Consider the following 22,968-nt stretch of genomic DNA (forward strand, 5'->3'; position numbering starts at 1 on the left):
TGGGTTTTCTCTTAAAGCGACTCACAATGCCTGCTTTAGGTATAATGCCAGAAGTCGCATGTGGATTTGACTGCTCTAATGCAGTTCCACTTCCGACACTGCCAAAACAACCGCTATGCAGATGTACACTAAATCAGATCAGATTGAATAGAGCCCTTAGTTTATTCAAACAGACCCAATTTCAAAGGAAACAAGCACTCATTAAGATCAGGTGTGGCCAATAAGTGGGCTCGGCCAACACATCTGAACAAACTTAAAGAAAATATATTGTTTGGTATATGTTTCATTATTCCATTGTTGATATAGACACAAAATGTTTTCATGTCAGCAAAACGCAGCATCATATGATGCAAAATCACTTTAAATATAACCACGAGGAAACCTGTTGAAAACGTTACACTAAAGTACTGAAATTCCCACTGAAAAATATAGTTTCTTAACGGAGACTAATGGCGCCGGAGGAGATGGCTGCAGTTTACAGGCTCTTAACCAATTGTGCTATTGTGTGTTTTTTCACATTATTTTAACTTATTTTGTACATAATGTTTCTGTCATCGTCTCTTATGAACGAAACAAGCTTCTGGATATGAGAACAGCGATTACTCACCTTATACTGGAAGAGGATTTTCTTTAACAATTTGGTCACGAAGGAATTACTTGTGACACCAGACAAGGCCCAAATCCCCATCATTCGCACGAAGAAGAGATGGAGATATTGAGGTCGTAGGTTGAGGTGCCCTGTAAGAATCCGATGGCAAGTGGGTAACCCGTCTCTACCGTCAGTCCTATTAGCCAACGTGCAATCATTGGACAATAAACTGGATGAACTCCGATCAAGACTATCAAACCATTGGGACATTAAAAACTGTAATAGCTTATGTTTCACCGAGTCGTGGCTGAATGACGACATGGATAACATATAGCTGGCTGGGATTTCTATGCCTCTGCAAAATAGAACAGCTGCTTCCTGTAAGACAAGAGGTGGCGGTCTGTGTCTATTTGCCAATAACAGCTGGTGCACGAAATCTATTATTAAGTCTCAAGGTTTTGCTCGCCTGAGTTCGAGTATCTCATGATAAGCTGTAGACCACACTATTTACCAAGAGAGTTTTCATCTATGTTTTGTAGCTGTCTATTTACCACCACAAACCAATGCTGGCACTAAGAACGCACTCACCAAGCTGTATAAGGCCATAAGCAAACAAGAAAATGCTCATCCAGAGGCGGCACTCCAAGTGGCCAGTGACTTTAATGCAGGAAAACTTACATTTGTTTTACATAATTTCTACCAGCATGTTGCATATGAAGCTACAGGACCGTTTTTCTAGCACAGACAGGAAATTGTTCCAGGATTCTTCCAATGGCATTGAGGAGTACAACCAGTCACTGGTTTCATCAATAAGTGCATTGATGACATTGTCCCCACAGTGACCGTACGTTCATACTCCAACCAGAAGCCATGGATTACAGGCAACATCTGCACTGGGCTAAAGGGTAGAGCTGCCGCTTTCAAGGAGCAGGACTCTAACCCGGATGCTTATAAGAAATCCCGCTATGCCATCCGACGAACCTCAAACAGGCAAAGCGTCAATACAGGGCTAAGATTGAATCTTACTACACCGGGTCCGACTCTCATCGGATGTGGCAGGGTTTGCAAACTATTACGGACTGCAAAGGGAAGCACAGCCGTGAGCTACCCAGTGACACAAGCCTGCCAGATGAGCTAATTTACTTCAATGCATGCTTCGAGGAAACCAACACTGAAGCATGCATGCGAGCACCAGCTGTTCCTGACAACTGTGTGATCACGGTCTCCGTAGCAGATGTGAGTAAGACCTTAAAACAGGTCAACATTCAAAAGGCCGAAGGGCCAGACGGATTACCAGGAAGTGTACTCAGAGCATGCGCTGACCAACTGGCAAGTGTCTTCACTGACATTTTCAACTTGTCTGCGACCGAGTCTGTAATACCAACATGTTTCAAGCAGACCACAGTCTCCGTGCCCAAGAACACCAAGGTAACCTCCCCAAATGACCGCCGTCTGACGTCTGTAGTCATGAAGTGCTTTGAAAGGCTGGTCATGGCTCACATCAACACCAATATCCCAGAAGCCCTGGACCCACTCCAATTTGCATACCGCTCCAACAGATCCACAGATGATGCAATCTCTATTACATTCCACACTGCCATTTCCCACCTGGACAAAAGGAACACCTACATGAGACTGCTATTTGTTGACTACAGCCCAGCGTTCAACACCATAGTGCCCTCAAAGCTCATCACTAAGCTAAGGACCCTGGGACTAAACATCTCCTCTGCAACTGGATCCTGGACTTCCTGACGGGCTGCCCCCAGGTGGTAAGGGTAGGTAACAACACATGTGCCACGCTGATCCTCAACACAGGGGCCCCTCAGGGGTGCATGCTCAGTCCCCTCCTGTACTCCCTGTTCACCCATGACTGCATGGCCAAGCATGACTCCAACACCATTGTTAAGTTTGCAGACGACACAACACTGGTAGGTGATGAGACAGCCTATAGGGAGGAGGTCAGAGACCTGGCAGTGGTGCCAGGATAACAACCTCTCCCTCAACGTGATCAAGACAAAGGAGATGATCATGGATTACAGGAAAAGGAGGGCTGAGCACAACCCCCATTGTCATCGACGGGGCTGTAGTTGAACAGATTGAGAGCTTCAAGTTCCTTGGTGTCCATCACAAATGACCTGTCATGGTCCAAACACACCAAGTCAATCTTGAAGAGGGCACGACAATGCCTATTCCCCCTCAGGAGACTGAAAATATTTGTCATGGGTCCCTTGATCCTCAAAAAGTTCTGTAGCTGCACCATCAAGAGGATTGATGGTATGGCAACTTCTGGGCCTCCGACCGCAAGGCACTACAGAGGGTAGTGCATACGGCCAAGTTTCCTGCCACCCAGGACCTCTATACCAGTTGGTGTCATTGTCAAAGACTCCAGACACTCTAGTCATAGTGTCACGCCCTGACCTTAGAGATCCTTTTAATTCTCTATTTGGTTAGGTCAGGGTGTGACTAGGGTGGGCAATCTATGTTTTCTATTTCTTTGTTGGCCTTGTATGGTTCCCAATCCGAGGCAGCTGTCTATTGTTGTCTCTGATTGGGGATCATATTTTGGCAGCCTTTTCCCACTTGTTGTTTGTGGGATCTTGTTTTTGTGTAGCTGCCTGTGAGCAACCCATAACTTCATGTTTAGTTTTCTTCTGTTTTGTTTTTGGTGAGTTTCATATTTATTAAACATGTGGAACTCTAAGTACGCTATGCCTTGGTCCATTCATTCAGACGAACGTGACACATAGACTGTTCTCTTTGCTACTGCACGGCAAGCGGTACCGGAGCTTCAAGTCTAAGTCAAAAATGCTTCTTAACAGCTTCTACCTCCATGCCATAAGAGTCCTGAACAGCTAACCAAATGGCTACCCGGACTATTTGCATTGACCCCCCCATTTTTTGAGCTGCTGCTGCTAATCTCTGTTTATTATCTATGCATCGTCACTTTTCCTCTACCTACATGTACATATTGCCTCAATTACCTTGACTAACCTGTGCCCCCGCACATTGACTCTGTACCTGTACCCCCTGTATATAGCCTAGTTACTGTTATTTTATTGTTGCTCTTAAAATATTTTTTCTTTTTCAATTTTCTTATTTTTTTCATTTGTATTTTTATTTATTTATTGTTTACTTCAGTTTATTTAGTAAATACTTTCCTAATACAAATGTTTTAATTAAAATGCATCGTTGGTTAAGGGCTTGTAAGTAAGCATTTCACTGTAAGGTGAAATTGTTGTATTCAGCACATGTGACAACTACAATTTTATTTGAATTTGAATTTGAATCGATTTTTCTCTGAACAATTTGACAACATTACTTTAAATAGAACCATAAGGAAACCTGTAGGAAACGTTATGCTGAAGTACTGAAATTCCCACCTTGTATACATTTTGTGCTAGCTGGGTATCCTGTACCATTCCCAGAAGGTTTTGGGAAGGTTGAATGCAAAATAACCATAGGACAACCACGCTCTCACCAAGCACAAAAAAAACATATGGTTCTCAGAACGTTATGTGCTAGCTGGGCTGCTAACAGCAGTATTAAAGAGTCTGATACAATTCGTTTCAGTCTTTATTTGATATGCTGGTCAGTTACCAGCCATATGTAACAGTCTGCCAGAGTTAGTTTCAGTTTTGATATGATATGCTGGCCAGTTACCAGCTGTCTGTAACAGTCTGCTGAAAGTTAGTGTCACTCTTAATTTCCTATGCTGGGCCGTTTTCCCAAAAGCATCTAAGCTAAGTTAATTGTTAGAACCTTTGTAGTAGCATCATTAAATCTCCAATTTGTTTTCCAAAACCATTGTTATTAATGTTACACTTGAAAATGCTCTAATGCCTGCCTCAGACCACTTGTAGAACAGCTACAGTGCCTTGCAAAAGTATTCATACCCTTTGGATTCTTGCACATTTTATTGTGTTACAAAATGCGATAAAAATGTATTTAATTGTTATTCATGGTCAACAATCTACTCAAAATATATATTTTTATATGTGATAACTAAAATACAGTCATTGCATAAGTTTTCAGCCCCTTTGTTCAGGCAAGTCTAAATTAGTTTAGGAGTAAAATGTGGCTTAACAAATTACAGAATAAGTTAGATGGACTCACTCTGTGTTTCTGTCCCCCATACATACAACATCTGTAAGGTCCCTCAGTCAAGTATTGAATTTCAAGCACAGATCCAACTACAAAGACCAGGTAACGTTTAGAAAGCCTCATAAAGAGGTTCTTTATATTTTCAGAGAATATAGAGAGAATTATTTATTTCAGCTTTTATTTCTTTCATCACATTCCCAGTGGATCAAAAGTTGACATACACTCAATTAGTATTTGATAGCATTGTCTTTAAATTGTTTAACTTGGATCAAACTCACCTTATACTGGAAGAGGATTTTCTTTAACAATTTGGTCACGAAGGAATTACTTGTGACACCAGACAAGGCCCAAATCCCCATCATTCGCACGAAGAAGAGATGGAGATATTGAGGTCGTAGGTTGAGGTGCCCTGTAAGAATCCGATGGCAAGTGGGTAACCCGTCTCTACCGTCAGTCCTATTAGCCAACGTGCAATCATTGGACAATAAACTGGATGAACTCCGATCAAGACTATCAAACCATTGGGACATTAAAAACTGTAATAGCTTATGTTTCACCGAGTCGTGGCTGAATGACGACATGGATAACATATAGCTGGCTGGGATTTCTATGCCTCTGCAAAATAGAACAGCTGCTTCCTGTAAGACAAGAGGTGGCGGTCTGTGTCTATTTGCCAATAACAGCTGGTGCACGAAATCTATTATTAAGTCTCAAGGTTTTGCTCGCCTGAGTTCGAGTATCTCATGATAAGCTGTAGACCACACTATTTACCAAGAGAGTTTTCATCTATGTTTTGTAGCTGTCTATTTACCACCACAAACCAATGCTGGCACTAAGAACGCACTCACCAAGCTGTATAAGGCCATAAGCAAACAAGAAAATGCTCATCCAGAGGCGGCACTCCAAGTGGCCAGTGACTTTAATGCAGGAAAACTTACATTTGTTTTACATAATTTCTACCAGCATGTTGCATATGAAGCTACAGGACCGTTTTTCTAGCACAGACAGGAAATTGTTCCAGGATTCTTCCAATGGCATTGAGGAGTACAACCAGTCACTGGTTTCATCAATAAGTGCATTGATGACATTGTCCCCACAGTGACCGTACGTTCATACTCCAACCAGAAGCCATGGATTACAGGCAACATCTGCACTGGGCTAAAGGGTAGAGCTGCCGCTTTCAAGGAGCAGGACTCTAACCCGGATGCTTATAAGAAATCCCGCTATGCCATCCGACGAACCTCAAACAGGCAAAGCGTCAATACAGGGCTAAGATTGAATCTTACTACACCGGGTCCGACTCTCATCGGATGTGGCAGGGTTTGCAAACTATTACGGACTGCAAAGGGAAGCACAGCCGTGAGCTACCCAGTGACACAAGCCTGCCAGATGAGCTAATTTACTTCAATGCATGCTTCGAGGAAACCAACACTGAAGCATGCATGCGAGCACCAGCTGTTCCTGACAACTGTGTGATCACGGTCTCCGTAGCAGATGTGAGTAAGACCTTAAAACAGGTCAACATTCAAAAGGCCGAAGGGCCAGACGGATTACCAGGAAGTGTACTCAGAGCATGCGCTGACCAACTGGCAAGTGTCTTCACTGACATTTTCAACTTGTCTGCGACCGAGTCTGTAATACCAACATGTTTCAAGCAGACCACAGTCTCCGTGCCCAAGAACACCAAGGTAACCTCCCCAAATGACCGCCGTCTGACGTCTGTAGTCATGAAGTGCTTTGAAAGGCTGGTCATGGCTCACATCAACACCAATATCCCAGAAGCCCTGGACCCACTCCAATTTGCATACCGCTCCAACAGATCCACAGATGATGCAATCTCTATTACATTCCACACTGCCATTTCCCACCTGGACAAAAGGAACACCTACATGAGACTGCTATTTGTTGACTACAGCCCAGCGTTCAACACCATAGTGCCCTCAAAGCTCATCACTAAGCTAAGGACCCTGGGACTAAACATCTCCTCTGCAACTGGATCCTGGACTTCCTGACGGGCTGCCCCCAGGTGGTAAGGGTAGGTAACAACACATGTGCCACGCTGATCCTCAACACAGGGGCCCCTCAGGGGTGCATGCTCAGTCCCCTCCTGTACTCCCTGTTCACCCATGACTGCATGGCCAAGCATGACTCCAACACCATTGTTAAGTTTGCAGACGACACAACACTGGTAGGTGATGAGACAGCCTATAGGGAGGAGGTCAGAGACCTGGCAGTGGTGCCAGGATAACAACCTCTCCCTCAACGTGATCAAGACAAAGGAGATGATCATGGATTACAGGAAAAGGAGGGCTGAGCACAACCCCCATTGTCATCGACGGGGCTGTAGTTGAACAGATTGAGAGCTTCAAGTTCCTTGGTGTCCATCACAAATGACCTGTCATGGTCCAAACACACCAAGTCAATCTTGAAGAGGGCACGACAATGCCTATTCCCCCTCAGGAGACTGAAAATATTTGTCATGGGTCCCTTGATCCTCAAAAAGTTCTGTAGCTGCACCATCAAGAGGATTGATGGTATGGCAACTTCTGGGCCTCCGACCGCAAGGCACTACAGAGGGTAGTGCATACGGCCAAGTTTCCTGCCACCCAGGACCTCTATACCAGTTGGTGTCATTGTCAAAGACTCCAGACACTCTAGTCATAGTGTCACGCCCTGACCTTAGAGATCCTTTTAATTCTCTATTTGGTTAGGTCAGGGTGTGACTAGGGTGGGCAATCTATGTTTTCTATTTCTTTGTTGGCCTTGTATGGTTCCCAATCCGAGGCAGCTGTCTATTGTTGTCTCTGATTGGGGATCATATTTTGGCAGCCTTTTCCCACTTGTTGTTTGTGGGATCTTGTTTTTGTGTAGCTGCCTGTGAGCAACCCATAACTTCATGTTTAGTTTTCTTCTGTTTTGTTTTTGGTGAGTTTCATATTTATTAAACATGTGGAACTCTAAGTACGCTATGCCTTGGTCCATTCATTCAGACGAACGTGACACATAGACTGTTCTCTTTGCTACTGCACGGCAAGCGGTACCGGAGCTTCAAGTCTAAGTCAAAAATGCTTCTTAACAGCTTCTACCTCCATGCCATAAGAGTCCTGAACAGCTAACCAAATGGCTACCCGGACTATTTGCATTGACCCCCCCATTTTTTGAGCTGCTGCTGCTAATCTCTGTTTATTATCTATGCATCGTCACTTTTCCTCTACCTACATGTACATATTGCCTCAATTACCTTGACTAACCTGTGCCCCCGCACATTGACTCTGTACCTGTACCCCCTGTATATAGCCTAGTTACTGTTATTTTATTGTTGCTCTTAAAATATTTTTTCTTTTTCAATTTTCTTATTTTTTTCATTTGTATTTTTATTTATTTATTGTTTACTTCAGTTTATTTAGTAAATACTTTCCTAATACAAATGTTTTAATTAAAATGCATCGTTGGTTAAGGGCTTGTAAGTAAGCATTTCACTGTAAGGTGAAATTGTTGTATTCAGCACATGTGACAACTACAATTTTATTTGAATTTGAATTTGAATCGATTTTTCTCTGAACAATTTGACAACATTACTTTAAATAGAACCATAAGGAAACCTGTAGGAAACGTTATGCTGAAGTACTGAAATTCCCACCTTGTATACATTTTGTGCTAGCTGGGTATCCTGTACCATTCCCAGAAGGTTTTGGGAAGGTTGAATGCAAAATAACCATAGGACAACCACGCTCTCACCAAGCACAAAAAAAACATATGGTTCTCAGAACGTTATGTGCTAGCTGGGCTGCTAACAGCAGTATTAAAGAGTCTGATACAATTCGTTTCAGTCTTTATTTGATATGCTGGTCAGTTACCAGCCATATGTAACAGTCTGCCAGAGTTAGTTTCAGTTTTGATATGATATGCTGGCCAGTTACCAGCTGTCTGTAACAGTCTGCTGAAAGTTAGTGTCACTCTTAATTTCCTATGCTGGGCCGTTTTCCCAAAAGCATCTAAGCTAAGTTAATTGTTAGAACCTTTGTAGTAGCATCATTAAATCTCCAATTTGTTTTCCAAAACCATTGTTATTAATGTTACACTTGAAAATGCTCTAATGCCTGCCTCAGACCACTTGTAGAACAGCTACAGTGCCTTGCAAAAGTATTCATACCCTTTGGATTCTTGCACATTTTATTGTGTTACAAAATGCGATAAAAATGTATTTAATTGTTATTCATGGTCAACAATCTACTCAAAATATATATTTTTATATGTGATAACTAAAATACAGTCATTGCATAAGTTTTCAGCCCCTTTGTTCAGGCAAGTCTAAATTAGTTTAGGAGTAAAATGTGGCTTAACAAATTACAGAATAAGTTAGATGGACTCACTCTGTGTTTCTGTCCCCCATACATACAACATCTGTAAGGTCCCTCAGTCAAGTATTGAATTTCAAGCACAGATCCAACTACAAAGACCAGGTAACGTTTAGAAAGCCTCATAAAGAGGTTCTTTATATTTTCAGAGAATATAGAGAGAATTATTTATTTCAGCTTTTATTTCTTTCATCACATTCCCAGTGGATCAAAAGTTGACATACACTCAATTAGTATTTGATAGCATTGTCTTTAAATTGTTTAACTTGGATCAAACGTTTTGGGTAGCTTTCCACAAGCTTCCCACAATAAGTTGGGTCAATTTTGGTCTATTCCTCCTGACAGAGCTGGTGTCACTGAATCAGGTTTGTAGGCCTCCTTGCTCACACACGCTTTCTCAGTTCTGCCCACAAATATTCTATAGGATTGAGGTCAGGGTTTTGTGATGGCCACTCCAATACCTTGACTATGTTGTCCTTAAGCCATTTTGCCACAACTTTGGAAGTTTGCTTGGGATCATTGTCCATTTGGAAGACCCATTTGCGACCAAGCTTTAACTTCCTGACTGATGTCTTGAGATGTTGCTTCAATATACCCACATCATTTACTTACCTCATGATGCCATCTATTTTGTGAAGTGCACCAGTCCCTCCTGCAGCAAAGCACCCCCACAACATCATGCTGCTACCCCAGTGCTTCACGGTTGGGATGGTGTTCTTCGGCTTGCAAGCCTCCCCCTTTTTCCTCCAAGCATAGTGATGGTCATTATGGCCAATCAGTTCTATTTTTGTGTCATCAGACCAGAGGACATTTCTCCAAAAAGTACGATCTTTGTCCCCATGTGCAGTTGCAAACCGTAGTCTGGCTTTTTTATGTCGGTTTTGGAGCAGTGGCTTCTTCCTTGCTGAGCGGCCTTTCAGGTTATGTCGATATAGGACTCGTTTTACAGTGAATATAGATACTTTGTACCTGTTTCCTCCAGCATCGTCACAAGGTCCTTTGCTGTTGTTCTGGGATTGATTTGCACTTTTCGCACCAAAGTACGTTCATCTCTAGGAGACAGAACGCGTCTCCTTCCTGAGCGGTGTGACGGCTGAGTGGTCCTTTGATGTTTATACTTGCGTATTATTGTTTGTACAGATGAATGTGGTACCTTCAGGCATTTGTAAATTGCTCCCAAGGATGAACCAGACTTGTGGAGGTCTACAATTTTGTTCTGAGGTCTTTGCTGATTTCTTTTGATTTTCACAATGTCAAGCAAAGAGGCACTGAGTTTAAAGGTAGGCCTTGAAATACATCTACAGGTACACCTCCAATTGACTGAAATTCAAAATTAGCCTGTCAGAAACTTCTAAAGCCATGACATAATCTTCTGGAATTTTCCGAGCTGTATAAAGGCACAGTCAACTTAGTGTATGTAAACTTCTGACCCACTGGAATTGTGATATAGTGAATTATAAGTGAAATAATCTGTCTGTTAACAATTGTTGGAAAAATGACTTGTGTCATGCACAGAGTAGATGTCTTAACCGACTTGCCAAAACTATAGTTTGTTTACAAGAAATTTGTGGAGTGGTTAAAAAACTAGTTTTAATGACTCCAACCTAAGTGTTTGTAAACTTCCGACTTCAACTGTAAGTTTTAAACGAACTAGGGCATTTTGTACGGCAATAAAGTCCGATTGCAGCTCTAACAATGCCTGGTCTACAGTTGAGGCAATGGCATACGTACCAGTCTCATCTGCATATAGATGCATATTACAGGTTTGAACAGACCAATATTATTTATATAAATAGTAAAGAAAACAGGTCCCAATAATGGTCCCTGTGGTACACCTTTCGGAAGATCCAGATACCTAGACTGAACACAATCCGAAATAACACATTGTGTCCTGTCTGACAGATAATTCTCAAACCACTTGCAAGAAGCCTGATCCAGGCTTATTTCAGTCAACCTTTGAGTGAGAGTGTGAAGGTCAACAGTGTCAAAGGCCTTGGAAAAGTCTAGAAATAGGAAGCACAATGATTTTTATGATCTAAACAATATAACACAGCTGAAACAGTGCTATGTCCAGGTCTAAAACCGGATTGGTGCACATTAAGTATAGAGTGAGAAGTTATAAAAGTTCTGAGCTGACAGTTGGCCAGGGATTCTAAAACTTTGGAAAGGCAAGATAAGTACTGTAAGTCAGAAGGATCTCCTCCTTTATGTAGTGGGAGAACATGTGCCTCTTTCCAGATCTTAGGGATAACACCGGAAACAATTGTCAAATTAAAGATATAGGTCAATGGTTCTGCAATAAGTGGGCCAGAGAGCTGCAGTAAGAACGGATTAAGTGACAGCCCACATGGATTTTGTTTTACATCAATCTTTAGCAAAGCACTTAGTACGTCATAGACATCAAATGGTTGAAGTGAAAATAAAGCATGTGAGTTTATTAGTGCATAATTCTCTACAATCTGCTCTGAGGTGACTAGAGGACTATCTCTAGTAGAATGAGATTACTTTTCAGAGTCTATCCTTTCAGACAGGTGGCCAGCTGAAGGAAAATGGTAATTAAGCACCACAAATGTTGTCTAGTATGGATGGGACCAGAGGCTGTAGGAACCTGCTGGGTCAATGAGGAGGTGGAGTTTTGTTTCAATGTTTTGACCACTTTCCAGAAGTTTCCAGAACTTTCCAGAAATATTTAGATTTTGCTTTTCTAACGAGAGATAGACATCTATTTCTCAAATGTCTGACGGACTGCCAATCAGCCTTAGATGTAGTTAGTCTAGCCTTAGCCCAAGTTAACTTTCTTTCCTAGATGGGTAGCAATAAAAAATGAGACATTCAACATCTCTTTAAGAATGGTCAAGTTAATAATTATGCTGTGGATTATGTATTAAACCACCCAGACACATCAAATATGCAGTCGTCCATCTGAACTGTGCTGCAGGACAGGAATGAAACTGCTCAGGGATGTTACAATGAGGCCAGTTACAGAGTTCAATGGTTGTGATGGAAGAAAACTGACTCAACAACATTGTAGTGGCTCCACAATAATGACTTACATGACAGAATGAAAAGAAGAATAAAATATACAGAATACAAATATTCCAAAACATGCATCTTGTATGCAACAAGGCACTAAAGTAAAACTGCAACAACAACAAAAAACATGCAAAAGGAATGCACTTTTTGGCCTAAATGTAAAACCTTATGTTTGGAGCAAATCCAACACAACACATCACTAGGTAACTGCCTCCTTATGTCCAAGCATGGTGGTGGCTACATCATGGTATGGGTATTCTTGACATTGGCAAATACTGGGGAGTTTTTTCAGGGAAAAAGAAACAGGATGCAGCTAAGCACAGTGAAAATCCTAGAGGAAAACCTGTATCAGTCTGCTTTACACCAGGCACTGAGAGGAATTCACCTTTCAGCAGGACAATAACCTAAAACACAAGGCCAAATCTACACTGGATTTGCTTACCAAGAAGACAGTGAATGTTCCTGAGTGGCCAAGTCACAGTTTTGACTTAGATCTGCTTAAAAATTTATGGCAGAACTTAAAAATGGCTGTTTAGCCATGATCCCTAACATATTGGCAGAGCTTGAAGAATTATAAAAAGAATAATGGGCTAATATTGCACAATCCAGGTGTGTAAAGCTTTTAGAGACCCAAGAAGACTCACAGCTGTAATTGCTGCCAAAGGTGTTTCTAACATGCATTGACTCAGGGAGCTAAATACTTATGCAACGATTATATTTTAATTATTTCATTTCGATTAATCATTAAAAAAGTTAAAAAAGTTCTTCCACATTGAGTTTTTTGTGCAGGTTGTTAACAAAACATTATAAATACATCCATTCTAATCCCACTTTGTAACATAATAAAATGTGATGAAATCCAAGGGGTATGAATAACTTTGCAAGGCACTGTATGTGCGTCGTAAGATGCTTTTTGCCCTCCTGCATCACTTTATACACATATGTACAAGATCTCCTCTAAACATAGAATCGAGTGGTTTATCCGTCTCTCTAAGACCATCGATAACTTCTGAACAAGGTTGACAAAAAATATAAAGTTGCCAATGTCTTTGCAATTGATACAAACAAGTGACCTATAAAAATATGCTTCAAATGAAAACCGAGATGACCATTCAAATATAAACAGTAGGCTATAGGCCATATATTGAAATACATTTCATGTTCAGTCAATTGAGTTCTATTTTGCTACTTGTAGGCTACTGTCTGTAAACTGTGAAATCATTTTAATGTTAAGGTAAGATATGAATGGAGAAAGCTGATCTGAGAGCAGCACTTCCTTTCTTTCGATCATGTCAGTATGGACACATGCTCCAACGTTAAAACACTCTTAATTGTAAGTTCCATTTCTATGGGAAAACCGGGTCCTGGTCAGTTCTGTAACGGTCTGCTACAGTTAGTTTAGGTTTTCATTTAATACGCTGGTCAGTTACCAGCTGTCTGGACCAGTCTGCTGGAGTTAGTTTGTCTGTTCAGACTATTTCAGACTGTTTTTCTGATTTCCAGGCAGACAGACAGATAGGCAGAGAGAGAGACAGACAGACAGACAGACAGACAGACAGACAGACAGACAGAATTGGGTCCTCTGGGGCAGGGCTCGATGTAATGACTGATTTAATTGTACCTCCATCAAACGCTTCCTTACCAGAAAACCACATTGCTGATTTGCCTATGAAAATCCTGGAGGAGGAACAGAGCAGGCTTCTACAGAAATGGAGTTAAAAGTATGGAAACCAGTGTAGAATGAACCCATTGTCCTTTACAAATCAGTGTGTTACACACAGTACGTTTGTGTATGTTTTTGGTGTTACCAGATGAGTGTTCATGTGTAGTCTCTACTGCGTGTGCGTGTGTGTGTGTGTGTGTATGCGTGCATGTGTGTGTGTGCATATGTGTGTGGGATTGAGGCTGAAAGGGGATAGCAGGGTAAGGGGCTGAGGTAAGGGTGAAGGGGGTTTGGGAGGTTAGGGGTTAGAGAATTGGAGGGTGTAATTAACCCATGGTTTCAGTTCCTCTGAGTCTGAAAACCTGTGACAGGAACAAGTTAGAGAACACAGTTAGTGGAGAAAACTATTTTCTGTACAAATAGCTTGGCCATTTACACTGCATGTTAGTGCAAAGGACACATTGCATAAGATTGTTTTTTCTTTTGAAAAGCTGGAAATTTCTCCTAAAATGAATGAAAAAGACAGAAAAGGGGAAAAAGAAGAATCATTCACTCTAAGATGGCAAAGGGACAATGAATGTAATATGAAATGTTTTCTCCTGTTGGGTTGTCTATTTCATGTTCATTCTGTTGGGTTGTCTATTTCATGTTCATTCCGTTGGGTTGTCTAGTTCACGTTCATTCTGTTGGGTTGTCTATTTCATGTTCATTCTGTTGGGTTGTCTATTTCATGTTCATTCTGTTGGGTTGTCTATTTCATGTTCATTCCATTGGGTTGTCTAGTTCACGTTCATTCTGTTGGGTTGTCTATTTCATGTTCATTCTGTTGGGTTGTCTATTTCATGTTCATTCTGTTGGGTTGTCTATTTCATGTTCATTCTGTTGGGTTGTCTATTTCATGTTCATTCTGTTGGGTTGTCTATTTCATGTTCATTCCATTGGGTTGTCTATTTCATGTTCATTCCATTGGGTTGTCTATTTCATGTTCATTCCATTGGGTTGTCTATTTCATGTTCATTCCATTGGGTTGGCTAGTTCACGTTCATTCCATTGGGTTGTCTATTTCATGTTCATTCTGTTGGGTTGTCTATTTCATGTTCATTCTGTTGGGTTGTCTATTTCATGTTCATTCCATTGGGTTGGCTAGTTCACGTTCATTCCATTGGGTTGTCTATTTCATGTTCATTCTGTTGGGTTGTCTATTTCATGTTCATTCCATTGGGTTGTCTATTTCATGTTCATTCTGTTGGGTTGTCTATTTCATGTTCATTCCATTGGGTTGTCTATTTCATGTTCATTCTGTTGGGTTGGCTATTTCATGTTCATTCTGTTGGGTTGTCTATTTCATGTTCATTCTGTTGGGTTGTCTATTTCATGTTCATTCTGTTGGGTTGTCTATTTCATGTTCATTCTGTTGGGTTGTCTATTTCATGTTCATTCTGTTGGGTTGTCTATTTCATGTTCATTCCATTGGGTTGTCTAGTTCATGTTCATTCTGTTGGGTTGTCTATTTCATGTTCATTCTGTTGGGTTGTCTATTTCATGTTCATTCCATTGGGTTGTCTATTTCATGTTCATTCTGTTGGGTTGTCTAGTTCACGTTCATTCTGTTGGGTTGTCTATTTCATGTTCATTCTGTTGGGTTGTCTATTTCATGTTCATTCCATTGGGTTGTCTATTTCATGTTCATTCTGTTGGGTTGTCTAGTTCACGTTCATTCTGTTGGGTTGTCTATTTCATGTTCATTCTGTTGGGTTGTCTATTTCATGTTCATTCCATTGGGTTGTCTATTTCATGTTCATTCTGTTGGGTTGTCTAGTTCACGTTCATTCTGTTGGGTTGTCTATTTCATGTTCATTCCATTGGGTTGTCTATTTCATGTTCATTCTGTTGGGTTGTCTAGTTCACGTTCATTCTGTTGGGTTGTCTATTTCATGTTCATTCTGTTGGGTTGTCTAGTTCACGTTCATTCTGTTGGGTTGTCTATTTCATGTTCATTCCGTTGTGTTGTCTAGTTCACGTTCATTCCGTTGTGTTGTCTAGTTCACGTTCATTCCATTGGGTTGTCTAGTTCACGTTCATTCCGTTGTGTTGTCTATTTCATGTTCATTCCGTTAATTCCATTTTCCTCTAAGCCATTAATTGACAGTGCTCAACCAGTGGTTCATTCCAACAGACATATGATTACATTACTACCACAATCCTTCAAATCTCCAAACGCAGTAGTTTCACTGCTTGTATCAGTTTAGCTTTACAGTAATAGGGTTAAGTTATTAGCGACATAAGATTAGTGTTTATTATCAAATTTAGTTTAGTCACATTTCTTATTGGTTTACTGTGTGCGAGTTAAGAGTTTGTCCAACTGATGCTTTTTAAGAAAATAGTGGAGTTATTACAAATAAAAGCTGTTGGTTATTCCTTAGCAAATAGATTTTTAGGACATTTAGGACAAATACTTCACTATTTAATTTTTAGATTCAAGTAGCCAGACTTATATATACTACTGTTCAAAAGTTTGGGGTCACTTAGAAATGTCCTTGTTTTTGAAGGAAAACTCATTTTTTGACAATTAAAATAACATCAAATTGATCAGAAATACAGTGTAGACATTGTTAATGTTGTAAATGACTATTGTAGCTGGAAACTGCTTATTTTGAATGTAATATCTACATAGCAGAGGCCCATTATCAGCAGCCATCACACCTGTGTTCCAATGGCACGTTGTGTTAGCTAATCCTAGTTTATAATTTTAAAAGGCTAATTGATCATTAGAAAACCAGTTTGCAATTATGTTAGCACAGCTGAAAACTGTTGTTCTGATTAAAGAAGCAATAAAACTGGTCGTCTTAGACTAGTTGAGGTTCTGGAGCATCAGCATTTGTGGGTTCGATTACAGGCTCAAATGGCTAGAAACCAATAACTTTCTTCTGAAACTCGTCAGTCTATTCTTGTTCTGAGAAATGAAGGCTATTCCATGTAAGAAATTGCCAAGAAACTGAAGATCTCGTACAAAGCTGTGTACTACTCCCTTCACAGAACAGCACAAAATGTCTCTAATCAGAATAGAAAGAGGAGTGGGAGGCCCTGGTGCACAACTGAGCAATTTTTTTAAGGGTTTAATATTAGATTGGTGTTATTGGTGTCACTATGTAAATTACCTGGGCCATTGAGTCAGAGTGAGTATATTTCCCTGTGATTGGGAAGATTTAGTCACAATAGTGTGTTCAGTGTTCCATGGCTCAAGCCCCTCTTGGGCTCCCAGATCATTGGCCCCAGTCCCACAGTTCAGGCATGGTAAACATGAAGCAAACCAAGGATTGATATGGATATCCCCAAAGCTGCACAGCCTTCTGCTGCGTGTGTGTTTGTGTATGTCTGCTAGGTAATGACTGTTTCAGAGCATATGTGTGAGGTGTGTGTGTGAGTGCCAGCCAGCCACCATACACACTCTGTACTCAGACAATAGGGCCTCTGCTTTGCCCACAGGCTGCTCACTCATATTGTGAATTGTCACATTTGACGGATGGCTTCGTTAGTCATGCAATTTCCTGGAGCTGGTCTGGTGTGTGTGTGTGTGACTTTAAATTAAAATTGAACTTATGAACATAGAACACGACAACATGATGGGACTGAGAAGAAAAATGAACGAATTGGCATTTCTGACACACACCTTCACATACATTCACCTGCACGCACACGGGTGCATAAACTTGTACAAAGTTGGGTGGACAATTGTTTGTTTTTTAAATGAAGATGCATAAAGGGAGGTATGGGAACAGTCAAGGAAAGGAATTATCCAAGAATAGTTAGGTAACTGACAATCCAAAAGTGTAGGATGGAGAGTGAAGGGAGAGAGTGAGAGACAAAGAAAGAGGGAGAGAGAGGGAGAAGGAAAGAGAGGGGGGCTGAGAAGTTGAAACCTAAGCTTTCTGGACCCTATTTTCCATCCCTTCAGGCATTATGTGGCTTGTAAAAAATGTGCTGTATATTTGAAGTGTTGGATCACGTGACAGAGGCAGGGTTTGTGAATCAAAGTGCATAATGATTTCAGTGGGGGAGAGAGAGAGAGCAAGAAGAGAGAGAGAGTGTGTGAGTGACTGAGCAAGAAAGTGAGAGAGGGGGAGAGAGCGAGAAAAGAAAAAAGCGAGAGGAAGGCGGAATGCAACAGGCCGTGCTTATTCTTCGCTCTGAGAGGGACTTCTGACTGACCAACTGAACTCCACTACACTTCTCCTCTGTTCACCTCTCCTTTCACTCTCTTCCTTCATCCGTCTGTCTGTGCTCCAGACACAATCCAGATCCGGTGAGTTTGGGTTTCTGATTGAGCGTTACAGACGAAAACATCCCTCTTTTTCCAGTTTTTTCTTTCTTTCTGAGTCTTTCTGTGGATTTGCGAGAGAAGGAAAGACAAAGAGAACATGTCAGAGCAGGACTGAGACAAGAGAGTGTGTGTGTGTGTGTGTGTGTGTGTGTGTGTGTGTGTGTGTGTGTGTGTGTGTGTGTGTGTGTGTGGACGGGGAGACAATTGAAACAGTGTTTGTGTGTGTTTGGGGAGGATTGGGACGCTATGAGGGGAGAGTTTGAGTTTCCAGAGGACAGCTTAATTGAGAACAGAGATTTAAAGAGAGAGAGGAAGGAAAACGAGTGAGTGAGAAAGACATAAAAAAGGAGAGGAATGAAAGAAGTTCGCCTCTTTCTTGTGCTCTTGTTATGACCATTATTATGTGTGTGAGTGCATGTGCAGTATTGTATGCGTGAGTGCCAGTGCGTGTGATATGTTCAGGTTTCTGTATGTTCTTTGCGTTCTTGTGTGTGTTGCCGATTGTATGACATCTTCTATCTTTTCATTTTCAAACATGCTCAAATTCCCAATGTGACATACTGGCATGAACACTGTTTTCTATTCGTTGCATGACACAATATATTCTCACATCGGCCTGCACTAACTTTTATATTATGGGGACATATACTGTTTGTCAGTGTAATGCACCTCCATGTCTTTATAGTATGTGTACTTATATGTCAGTATATTTCCTCCCTATGCCATTATACATGTGCACATATATGTCTGTGTAATTCCAATTCTCAATTCTCAATTCTCAATTCTCAATTCTCAATTACTTTGTAATATGTGTCTTTACATGTCATTATATTTCCACACCCATGTTATGGTCACACACAGCACAGAAGCACAGACCTATTATGTGGTAGCTACTGTAGGAGTAGACAATGCCAGCCACCATACAAACTCTGTACTCAGACATTAGGGTCTCTGCTTTGCCCACTGCTTTGTGTGTGTGTGTGTGTGTGTGTGTGTGTGTGTGTGTGTGTGTGTGTGTGTGTGTGTGTGTGTGTGTTCAGAGGTGTTATGCACCCTTATTTTAGAGGGGGCATGAAGTACATGAGAAAGGAGGAGGTGGTGGTAGTTTCAAGAGTCATTGTTCCTAATTCTATATAAAAAAATATGTTTTTTTCTACATAGGTTATGTAAGCATACCTCTTTAACTGTTCAATTGTCATTTACATGAGAGTGTCATTCTGACTGATGTAAATCACACATCTCAATATACTGCACTAACATGCCTGGGATATTACATCCACATTACAACACTGTACAAGGGATCATAACACACATCATCAGTACATGCACATATCATGACATCATAATTAATACATAAATATCATAACATATCATAAGGTACCAGATTACATTTAAACCAAGCATTTTTCTGTATATCTATGCATACCTCTTGAACTGCCTGTATCCTCCTGGCTGGTGGTAAATACAAAATGTAAGAAACTCAATATGCTTCTCTGTATCTCAATCATTCAAAGGAATGCAAGTCTTATTCAGTGCATTAGTAATTGCTTGCTTTTTAAAAGTCTAGTAACCTTGCCGGCAGGCATGCCAGCTAAGATAGTTAGACAAGCTCGCTACTCTAACTTGATAGCCTGAAATGGCTTGGTAGCTATGATGAGGTGGGGAGATTGGGAACCGATAGTATCTAGCTGGCTAGCTAAAGCCAACTTCATAAAGTTGCTATTACAGAGAAAGAACAAAACGTTTTTGTTTTTTTAATGAATAAAAAAGGAATCAATAGGCTACATAGCTTGATCAAATGAATTTACAAACATACTTCCTGCGAGTCCTGCCCAGAACCGGCAGCTAAAATCAAATCAAACGCTGTGTGTGTTACTGGACACTCTCTCTCCTCCTCCACTGACGATACTGTCTGCATGCACTAGAGTATCTAACGTCCCACCCAGCATATCTTTGCTCCTCAGTGCACCTTGGAAGGAACTACTTACTAAGGAGAATGGGGGGGGGGGGGGGGGGGGGGTGGACTTATGAGTGAAGTTTAGTAATTCATTCAGCAATCTGACAAATCACAAACAAGAGTGGGGAAAAAAGGTAGAAAAGGGGAAAAGAAAGAGGACAAGTCTGCATGGGCTCGTGCCCCTGTGCCCCTTATGGGCATGGCACTTCTGTGAACTCTGTACTCAGACATTAGGGTCTCTGCTTTGCCCACTGCTTTGTGTGTGTGTGTGTGTGTGTGTGTGTGTGTGTGTGTGTGTGTGTGTGTGTGTGTGTGTGTGTGTGTGTGTTCAGAGGTGTTATGCACCCTTATTTTAGAGGGGGCATGAAGTACATGAGAAAGGAGGAGGTGGTGGTAGTTTCAAGAGTCATTGTTCCTAATTCTACATAAAAAAATATGTTTTTTTCTACATAGGTTATGTAAGCATACCTCTTTAACTGTTCAATTGTCATTTACATGAGAGTGTCATTCTGACTGATGTAAATCACACATCTCAATATACTGCACTAACATGCCTGGGATATTACATCCACATTACAACACTGTACAAGGGATCATAACACACATCATCAGTACATGCACATATCATGACATCATAATTAATACATAAATATCATAACATATCATAAGGTACCAGATTACATTTAAACCAAGCATTTTTCTGTATATCTATGCATACCTCTTGAACTGCCTGTATCCTCCTGGCTGGTGGTAAATACAAAATGTAAGAAACTCAATATGCTTCTCTGTATCTCAATCATTCAAAGGAATGCAAGTCTTATTCAGTGCATTAGTAATTGCTTGCTTTTTAAAAGTCTAGTAACCTTGCCGGCAGGCATGCCAGCTAAGATAGTTAGACAAGCTCGCTACTCTAACTTGATAGCCTGAAATGGCTTGGTAGCTATGATGAGGTGGGGAGATTGGGAACCGATAGTATCTAGCTGGCTAGCTAAAGCCAACTTCATAAAGTTGCTATTACAGAGAAAGAACAAAACGTTTTTGTTTTTTTAATAAATAAAAAAGGAATCAATAGGCTACATAGCTTGATCAAATGAATTTACAAACATACTTCCTGCGAGTCCTGCCCAGAACCGGCAGCTAAAATCAAATCAAACGCTGTGTGTGTTACTGGACACTCTCTCTCCTCCTCCACTGACGATACTGTCTGCATGCACTAGAGTATCTAACGTCCCACCCAGCATATCTTTGCTCCTCAGTGCACCTTGGAAGGAACTACTTACTAAGGAGAATGGGGGGGGGGGGGGGGGGGGGGGGGGTGGACTTATGAGTGAAGTTTAGTAATTCATTCAGCAATCTGACAAATCACAAACAAGAGTGGGGAAAAAAGGTAGAAAAGGGGAAAAGAAAGAGGACAAGTCTGCATGGGCTCGTGCCCCTGTGCCCCTTATGGGCATGGCACTTCTGTGAATGTGTGCACCAGCTTACATGTCTGAACGTGTGTGTAGGAGTTTGTGTGCACCTGCGTACACACATTTGTGACTTAGTCATACAGTGTGCTTGTGCACAATTCTTCGCAAAAGCAACATGTACGCATCAATTGTATTTTACATGTACAGTATTAAGTTATGAACGGTATAAACATTGCAACCTTGTAAACTGTTTGTTGCCCTGTTTACTTCATTTGTTCAAATTAAAACTTTTGCCATCATTGTCTGTGGACCAAGCTATAGTTAAGCTGTTGTCTTCCTTCTTGCTGTGATGTAATGCTGATCAATAATAGTGTGCTGACCTCGGTGTGCTGATCTATGGCATATTGCTCTATGCTATGCCTATCCTGCCCCTTGCCAATGTAGCGGACTCCCGACAAATCTATTCCAGATGTATTTTCCTAATGTCTGATGGAATATTAGTGAGCACATCCAGTAACTGTCTTGGCATGGAGTGATGAGGATGAGGAGGAGGATTGCTGAATGAATTACTAAACTTCACTCATAAGCCCACGTTTAGTTATCTATAAAAAGATCTGTCAGCTGTATTTTGTGGAGGGAGCACACACACTTCCCTAAGAGATGAACACAACACAACACACCATTCTGTATGTCCCACCAGAGTGAGGGCCAGCTCTAGTAAAAGCAGTGTGTATATAGTGGCTTGGGAGACACCATGGTCAGAGTGTGTCTAAATTTACTACATGGAGAGCCCCCTTCTCTTATTCTCTACCTCCACAACTCTCTGTGTCACTTACTCAGACTGGATATCTTTCTCTTATTCTCTACCACCAGAACTCTATGTGTCACTTACTCAGACTGGATATCTTTCTCTTATTCTCTACCACCAGAACTCTATGTGTCACTTACTCAGACTGGATATCTTTCTCTGTGTGAGTGAAGTCAGTGGAGTTTTACTAAAAGTTATTCATCAAGTTATTCATATGTGATGTGTCAGAGTACTCATGTATTTGTGTGTTAGTGATCCTGGTATTTATGAGAAGTGCCAATCACGTGTATAATGTTTTGTGTGAGTCGCCGTGAATAGCAACATTGAGTGTAAGAGTGTAGTTAACTGTGTGTGTGTGTGTGTGTGTGTGTGTGTGTGTGTGTGTGTGTGTGTGTGTGTGTATGTGTGTGTGTGTGTGTGTGTGTGTGTGTGTGTGGTTGGTGCTTGTTAATGTGTGTGGTTGGTGCGTGTTGTGTGGCTGGAGGTATGAGTTTGAAGTCAAAGATCCAAACACTAATGTTCCCAGACCCAAGATGCCTGGAGAGTGTCAACTAATGGCCCTCAGCAACAATACTCTCAGTCCCACCGAACTCCCAGGTCAGCCATTAGCACAGGTCTAGGATCAGCTTATCCTCTCTAATCCCTAACCTTAACCATCAGGGTGGAAAATGATAAACTGACTCTAGATGAGTGTCTTAGAGATCTAAATTCCATACGCCAATGACTACC

At 41.1% G+C, this 22,968-nt stretch overlaps 1 protein-coding gene across 1 annotated transcript in view; it reads left to right on the plus strand.

Annotated features, from left to right (window-relative positions):
• Positions 1-17,805: 17,805 nt before the first annotated feature.
• LOC110528197 (retinoic acid receptor gamma-A) overlaps positions 17,806-22,968 on the plus strand; it is a 74,433-nt gene continuing 69,270 nt past the window's right edge. Inside the window, exon 1 of the mRNA XM_036983744.1 lies at positions 17,806-18,047. The gene's annotated coding sequence lies outside the window, so the exon portion shown is untranslated. The remainder of the gene's footprint in view (positions 18,048-22,968) is intronic.

The sequence above is a fragment of the Oncorhynchus mykiss genome, chromosome 7 (assembly GCF_013265735.2).
Source record: "Oncorhynchus mykiss isolate Arlee chromosome 7, USDA_OmykA_1.1, whole genome shotgun sequence".
Taxonomy (NCBI): domain Eukaryota; kingdom Metazoa; phylum Chordata; class Actinopteri; order Salmoniformes; family Salmonidae; genus Oncorhynchus; species Oncorhynchus mykiss.